Raw genomic sequence first — 8,007 nt, forward strand, 5'->3', positions numbered from 1 at the left:
TGATTGTCTTGGACATATTATGGCTGTTAAATCAGGTTTGACTGTACTGTTCTTAGAGTGGGAATGAACGGCACCTGTGCAGTCCTCTCATGGTTTAACTAGGTGGGATGTAATTCTTGAAGACACAGCTCGTTATTAGAAGAAAAAAAGGATCACTTTTTTTTGCTTTTGCAGAGTTGTGGTAGACTATGGTGCTTATATGTAAACATTCACAGCATACCAGGCAGCAGAGTTCATAGCATACCACTATTCCTAATGTACCGTGTTTTAAAAGTTCTGTCACACCCATCTTCAAAGTACAATAACTCATTTATTATTCAACGTAACTTAGCGAAATTTGGTACACATGATTTTCATTAATTTTCCGTCAACATGACATAAAAAGAATTGGCCATTGTCTTTCCTTATTTATGGGAGATAGCTTTATTCACTCTTACTCTTGCAAAATCCTAATCAAAGGTATTGTGTCTAGCCTCTTCCAGCTTGATTTACTACTACAAAACGTCTATTCATTGACTTAATAAGTGTCCTTATGGTCGCCTAAGGAATTCCCAGCTATTCCTTGTAAAGTGCAGCCTTCAGTTCCCGACAAGTTTGCACATGGTTTGATCAGTTTCTAATCCTACACTCAAGGTCATCTCGCAGTTGTTCTGTTGGGGTAATTTAGGCCTGTTTATCTTGCTGGCCACTCCAGAACAATGATTTGACGAGTTTAGGTGGAGTTTTGACTGACCATGACCATATAGGGTCAGGAGTTGTCTTGTTGGCACATTCCATCATCCATGCCTTGAACGGAACAACATATGGAAAAAGGATTTTGTCACAATATCATCTTCCTGTGAGGTTGCTATGAATAGTGACCAATGTGTATGATGGGTGTGACCGAATTTTTTGGAACACAGTATACATTAACACTTTGCAGTCACACAGCCAGCGGTACGAAATACTCCGTCTGGTCACCCAGCCAGGAGAGTGACTGCAACAGACTTCTTGGGCCTTGCACCAGGGGATCGGAACAGATAATTGTCACTGTTGTATCATTGCGCCAAGTGACCACTAAGTGTTAACACAATTGAAGATGACAAAGGGAAACTCGTGCTGTCAAAACCATAGTCCTTTTGTTCAAAACCTCTCTGTGCAACACAGTGATGACTTAAAAAAGATTAAATCTGTCTAAGATGAATATTTAAACTGTAGACCACATAGAGTTCAAAGAATCCTACACATAAAAGTAAAAGAGACACAGTCTCTGGATTGAAATTTTTCAGTTACTCAAATAATATGACATCACCAGTTTTTCCTTTATTGTCTTCAATTGCTATCTCCTTAGTATTGTGTCTAGTCTTGAAATAAATCTGATCTATTTTTGCTAAAAGACACTAAGTATCAAGTAACCTTCCATTGAAACTACAGTCTCAGATTCATTGCTTGACTTTTTTGTGAGCCAGTACTCATTAACGTATCGCACTCTGAATCAAGAAAATTGTTCGCATTTCGCTACCCTAGAATTACAAAGTTCTAGCTGCTCAGTACCTAGTTTTGAGAAATATGACGTTAAACATTTTTAGTTTCACAAAAGTGTAGGTTTTTCAAATAAATTAATAATGACTGCGAATAATTTTACTATTTTTATAAAGCAGATAGAACAATTGGTTTCTGACCTCATAATCTTAGTAACTCAAAACGGCCAAAAATGTTAGATAGAACTTTGTAATTCTAAGGTAGCAAACTGTCACTACTCACCTGTGCGCTCCTGGTTTTCACATGGTGATTGCAACCTCAAAAAAAAAATCTTTTGTCACAGGTAAGTATTAACCCTATCCGTACGCCCTGGGGTCATTTTATACCCCCAAGGTTGTATTCTTCCCTTTTTAGAATACTTCTAGTATGAAGATCTCTTTGAAACTTTCAGTATTTTCTTAAATATCATTTTGACAGACTGCTATGCAAAGCATACTGATCGGATTAACAAGCAAATTTCCTCTTTGAAAGTGGTGGCACAGGGTTCCCCACGTCGTATGGATACGATAGTAATAGATCTACATGACGTGGGGATAGGGTAAAAAAAAAAAAAATGTTATGTTTTGTGCAGCACATACTTGCAGGTGCTGGTCGCTTACTTAAAAAATTATTCTTTGCTCTACATAATTTTTGAAGGAGCTAGTACATCCATGTGAATTGCTCTACTTTTTTATGGGAAAAACTCCAAGAAATGCAGGTTTCATCATGGTCTCTGGTGTGCCTTAAAATAGATGTAAATTTGTATATGCAAGTGAGAGAAGTTTCAGAGATTATTCTAGCAATTTCAAATGCATTGACAGTTTTTGTCTGCAGAGACTTGTAAACTTTGTTGTGCAAAGAAATCACGAGTTTCAAGCATTTCCTGTTTGTTTTGTTTTTAACTCAATTTGACCATATATAATAGAAGATTTTTTTGTGTTCTGGAGAGGGTATGGCCTGTGGTGGATTTTTTTTGTATGAGAATACATGAATATATAAAAGCAGGCTAATTTTCCGCGACTGTACGAGATTTGACAATCCGAAATCTTAAAAAACATTACTTACACTACACCAAAACTAGTCCCACTTGATGGTATTTTTGTTTGTTGGTACATATTCTGTTGTGGCCCTGATTGGGGTTCTAAAAAGTTGGCAAGCCTGTAAAATTCAGATATACAGGTAATGAACACTATATAAACGTAAGGTGAATCAGAGCAGGTTTTGTATACAAAGTTTGTTGTTCATGTGTTTATAAGGCCTACATATTTGTGAAAGCCTGGTTCAGCAGTAATTGTGATGAAAAAGGCTACACGTTGCGTTGTGATATTATTAATTGTCAGTGGAAAATTACGTTGTAATATGAGTTGTTTTAATTAAAGAGATGCAATAAATTTGTTTTGGTAAACCATAATTCAGTATTTGTTTTCCATAGATTTGTGAGTACGTATTTTGGCATGCTGTACAATGAGCTAGACTCTTATATTTTATTGTCCAGACACTGGCACATTTGTTTGATATTTCCACACACACACACATACACACACTCACACACATTTTTTTCTATCAAACATCTATTATCCTTATCCACTCCTTCTTTTTTGTGTATGTTACTCTCTTGTAACACCTCTAATCTTCGGCATTTATATGAATTTTCTGTGTTGCAAGTGTAGTAAAACTCTTAATAAAAACGTTGTCGTTCAGACACACACTCGCACATGCACATACACACAAACACATACATACATTATACACACTCGCAAACACACATATACACACACGGCTAATAAAGCTTTAGAATACTTTGTGACCCTATGCAGTTTGGGGGATATAAATAGACCACCTGGTGACGATGCGTAATTTCAGACCAGCGTCTGTGCTGTAATGGCTTGGCTCTAAGCCAGTGAACACAAACATTAAGTTCAATATCTGTGTGGGGAGGTCATTTTATCATTATCTCTGTCTGTCTACTGGTATGCTATATTCCACTCCAGCCAGGTTGGCCCTGATTCTTACTGATAAGCAGGGTCACAAAGCCGCCGGCCTCCTATTACTCCTAAATGATCGGAATTGTGTCGATGGGAGCGTAAAACATTCATAATGGCAATTCCAAATTTCAGTACGCGGTAGTTCAGATCCCAATTGGGCGCTTTCTTAAACCTGAATTAGAAGGGGAGTTTCCACGGCTCTTCCCCCTTTGAACGTAAACTCAGAGATTGTGCCTTCTTACATGCTTAATTAATTAATATTGTATGTATGGCCTTTGCGTCTTAACAGGCGGTCTTTATGCTCTATACATGATACAGATTTGCCTGGGCGGTAGACAAAATTGAAAAAGTAGATTGTCCAAGTACATGTACTACTTCCCTCTCTTCAGATATTGACTTCCTTTTATATGCTCCAAAGGAGAGACATCCTCATTGCGTTTGGAATCAAGGAAGGGTGTTGAAAGGTTCTGTCAACCCATAGAATATCACTCATACAATTGATATCACGAAAGGATTCTTCATTCTCTGATCCGGTGAGTGAGCGGTTGGAGGGCGCCACTGGTTGGTCCTACTTCTGTTCTTTCCTTCCCTAATTTCTGTCCATCATTCTTGCTTCTTCCACGTACTATACGACCGTTAGTGTATCGATGTGCTTCTCTTCTTTCAAACCAACAAACAATCCCACGAAGAGGCCAAGAATGTCTCCTAGCAACCTCTGCGTGTAACGTTGTGACGTAACAACGAGGCAGGAACCTTATAACGTAAAGTCTGCCTGGGAAGAAGCCGGCTTCCTAAAACATCTTTCTCTCCCTTCCCCCCTCCCCACCCTGAGTGATAGGCAGAATCGAAGTAGCTCCCCCCTAATGACTTAAACTTTATCGATGGGGCCGCAAAACATCTACATTAAAATATTTTAAATTCACGATCTGTTCCTTTCAAAATGTGAGTGGTTGGAAGGCTCAGCTGGTACATACGTCCTACATAATTATTATTATTTTCTTCCTATCTTTTACTTTTAGTTCTGTCTGTCGAGTTCGATTCCAGAGCAGGTAGTATTTTTATCAAGTATCTTGGTCTTCCTTCAGGAACATTGTACCCCTTTCATCCCGGGTTGGCCCTCACACTCACAATCGAAACACCCCGCCTCTTAAATGATTGAAATTGTACCTGCCCGGGGGGGGGGGGGGGGGGGGGGCGTAAAATGCCTTATACTCGATACAATTTATAAGATTTTTTTTGTTTTCTTTTTTCAAAAATGCAAACTCCAACCTTCGGCAGAAATGGAACTGTTACAGGGCAGATTTCACACATTGCGGTTCTCACGATCTATACTATATATAGCGTTGAGGCCTCCACACTCTCCGACTTTCAAAACCACTTTATATGTACTGTATTTCGTAATCAAAGATTAATAGGATTTATGCAGTTGCGAGTGCAGTAAAACACTTACAACCCCCCCCCCCCCAAAAAAAAAAAAAAATCTTTTAGCTAAAACCTTTTCGCTGTAATGGCACAGTTTGTTCGTCGTCTTCATCACTCCCACTCCGTATATTATACATGAACTGGCAGTATTCCTAGCTGTGTGTGTGTGCCAACGCTGCTTGCCAACGTGCGCGTACCGTATTGCTTTCGTTTAGACCTTGCAAGGAATCTGAGCGAGAACACAGCATCTCAACTTTCACATACAATTTGTATCGGTTCATGATAACCTCCTCAGCCCCCCCCCCCTCCCCCGTCTGTCTGTCTGTCTGTTTGTCTGTTTGTCTGTCTGTCTATCTGTCTGTCTGTCTGTCTGTCTGTCTGTCTGACTGTCTTCTTCTTCTTCTTCTTTTTCTTCTTCTTCTTCTTCTTCTTCTCCTTCTCCTTCTCCTTCTTCTTCTTCTTCTTCTTCTTCTTCTTCTTCTTCTTCTTCTTCTTCTTCTTCTTCTTCTTCTTCTTCTCCTCCTCCTCCTCCTCCTCCCTCCCCCCCCCTCTCTCTCTCTCTCTCTCTCTCTCTCTCTCTCTCTCTCTCTCTCTCTCTCTCTCTCTCTCTCTCTCTCTCTCTCTCTCTTACTCATTATTTTCAAACCTATCTGTACCTCTAAAGGGTAACCAACAAGCGTCTTCTAACGACATGTACACAAGAATTCAACGCAAAGACAAATTTCATAAGTGGAAAAGAAGGCTTTATTTTTTTTCCCTTTATTTTGATCTTTTCATATTTGGCACGGATACATGCATTTGACACTGGAAAATTTGCTAAGAATACTGTTAAAGTAAAACCACAACTAAAACCTACTAAAAATGTATTACATCTGAGAGGATTTCATGCAAAGGAGTAAAATAAAATGAAAGAAGCAAAATGTCTTTTTAAAATCGTGAACAGGTTTCGGAGAGAACTGGTGAGGAATATATTACTACGAATGACTGGCTAGCTATGGCTGTCAAAGAAAGTAGTGCATAATAACAGAAAACTGTTTTGGATAAACTTTTCTAACGTTTAATCAGTTCTTCGTGCTAAAATAAGGCGGCCCTCGAAAATTTTCCGAAATTGACTAAACTGGGGTTTTAGTAGATACCTTTTTAATTTTTCGAAAAAGTGGCCAAATCATTTGTTACATAAGTTGACAATAAAATCCATGTTTTCGAAAATCATGTATATTTTTTAATAATCACATAATGCCCCTAATCAGTTAACCAGTTAGGCTAAAACTTAATGTTTGAGGAGGGGGGGGGGGGGGGGGTTACAGTACATATATGTATCTTTCCATATTTTGAATCATCGTCGAAAGTACTAAACAGAGTCAATATTATAATGAAACAAATTGGCTGGGGAGACATAAGGAAGAAATATGTAGACCAGAGCTTAAGTATAAATCAGTGTGTAATGAATTCAATAAACGGGGGCAAAATATAAAACGAAAAACTCGGTGTATTTCTTGTGACTTTTCTTTTTTACCTGGAGACGGGAGGGAAACCCAAGGAATGACTGCAAGCCAAAGATACAGTACAGTTCTCTCAACGGATTAACGTAAATCTACTACTAGGTGAGTGAGCAAACGGTGATGATTATAAATTTCTCCAACAGAAGGAAAACCATGAACAGCATTTCAGCATATGAAAATATGAATGAAACCAAGTGCATGGAATTTTTCTACAGCTAATCACAGCCTTAATTAATAGTTCAAACGTATCTAAGTTCTACATTCAAACACGCGTCAAAATGAAACCAAAATTAAGCAGTTAAGCAAAGACCATTCTTTCCCGTCATTAGGATATCATAAACTCTCATTTCCACTATTATCTTTATAAGCAAACACGGGGATTGGGGGGGAAAATACTTCTACGCGTCGTTATCTCCACAGGCTCGCATCCTACACACGTCATTTTGACATCTCATCAAGCATCAGAAGGTTCATAAAAACATGGGTATAACATAGTATCTACATATTTATATCACTCATTCATACCGAGTCAGTGAAAAGTGCATAGTGAAGTTACCAGAAAGTCCTGGTCATTCATTCGTGACCGGAAATTGAACAAAGTAAAGAGAACATCGGTCAAAGAGTCATAAATATAACCATTGTCGAAAACAATCTTCGATATTGCACAAAGCCATGTTGTCAAGACTGTGTAACTCCTCCACTGACGGCTTCTTATAGCAAGCGAAAAGAATCTGAGGTCGAAAATATCGGAGGTGATTTTATTTTTAATTTTTTTTTTTTTTAAATATTAAAAATGCTTGATGCTACAGCCAAGTGCAAAAAATCTGCAAAAATCGCTGAGTTCGTTACAAAGTGGCACAAATGCTAAAAACATTTATACACATTAAGGATTAGAAATAGTTCAACTTTGTACTGTTTTGATTTTGTAAAGTTGGCAAATTATGATAAAAAAATTTACATAGTAGTTGAAATAAAGAAAAGCATGTTATTTCTTCATAACTATATCATTGCACATAACTACCCCAGACCTCCGAGATCTGTCTGCATAGTGAATGTTCACAGATAAACACCGATGTAACAATACCAACAAACCAACAGTAGATCTAAGCTGGAAAAGTTTGGGTATATTATTTCTTTAAAAGTAGAACTTTGAAAGATCGTAGGTAGAGGTTTAAAAATAATTTGTACTATTTAAAAAGGAAGTCAACTATGAGTGTTACCAGTCACGCTCCATTTTGATCATTTAGTGAAACACACTTTTTACTTACTTAGGGTTCAACAGGTTGCAACTTTCACTCTTCAGTATAATGAGTGAAGCAGATGGGAGTCTAGACTCGGGGGTGGGCACGGGGGAGGGGGGGGGAAGTAGGACCAAGCACCACGGAGAAAGATGCTGTACTGTACAGGGAATCAGGAAAATTATGGGCTTTCCCATCAGAGAATCAGAGATCATTAACCAATCTCCTTATGAGGATTCACCTCCTCTCGCTGGCGCTCTAACTCGTACATACATTCAAGACATTAATAAATTACTGCACACGCACGCACTCTCTCTCTCTCTCTCTCTCTCTCTCTCTCTCTCTCTCTCTCTCTCTCTC

This window comes from Aplysia californica, unplaced genomic scaffold (genome assembly GCF_000002075.1).
Source record: "Aplysia californica isolate F4 #8 unplaced genomic scaffold, AplCal3.0 scaffold00240, whole genome shotgun sequence".
NCBI lineage: Eukaryota > Metazoa > Mollusca > Gastropoda > Aplysiida > Aplysiidae > Aplysia > Aplysia californica.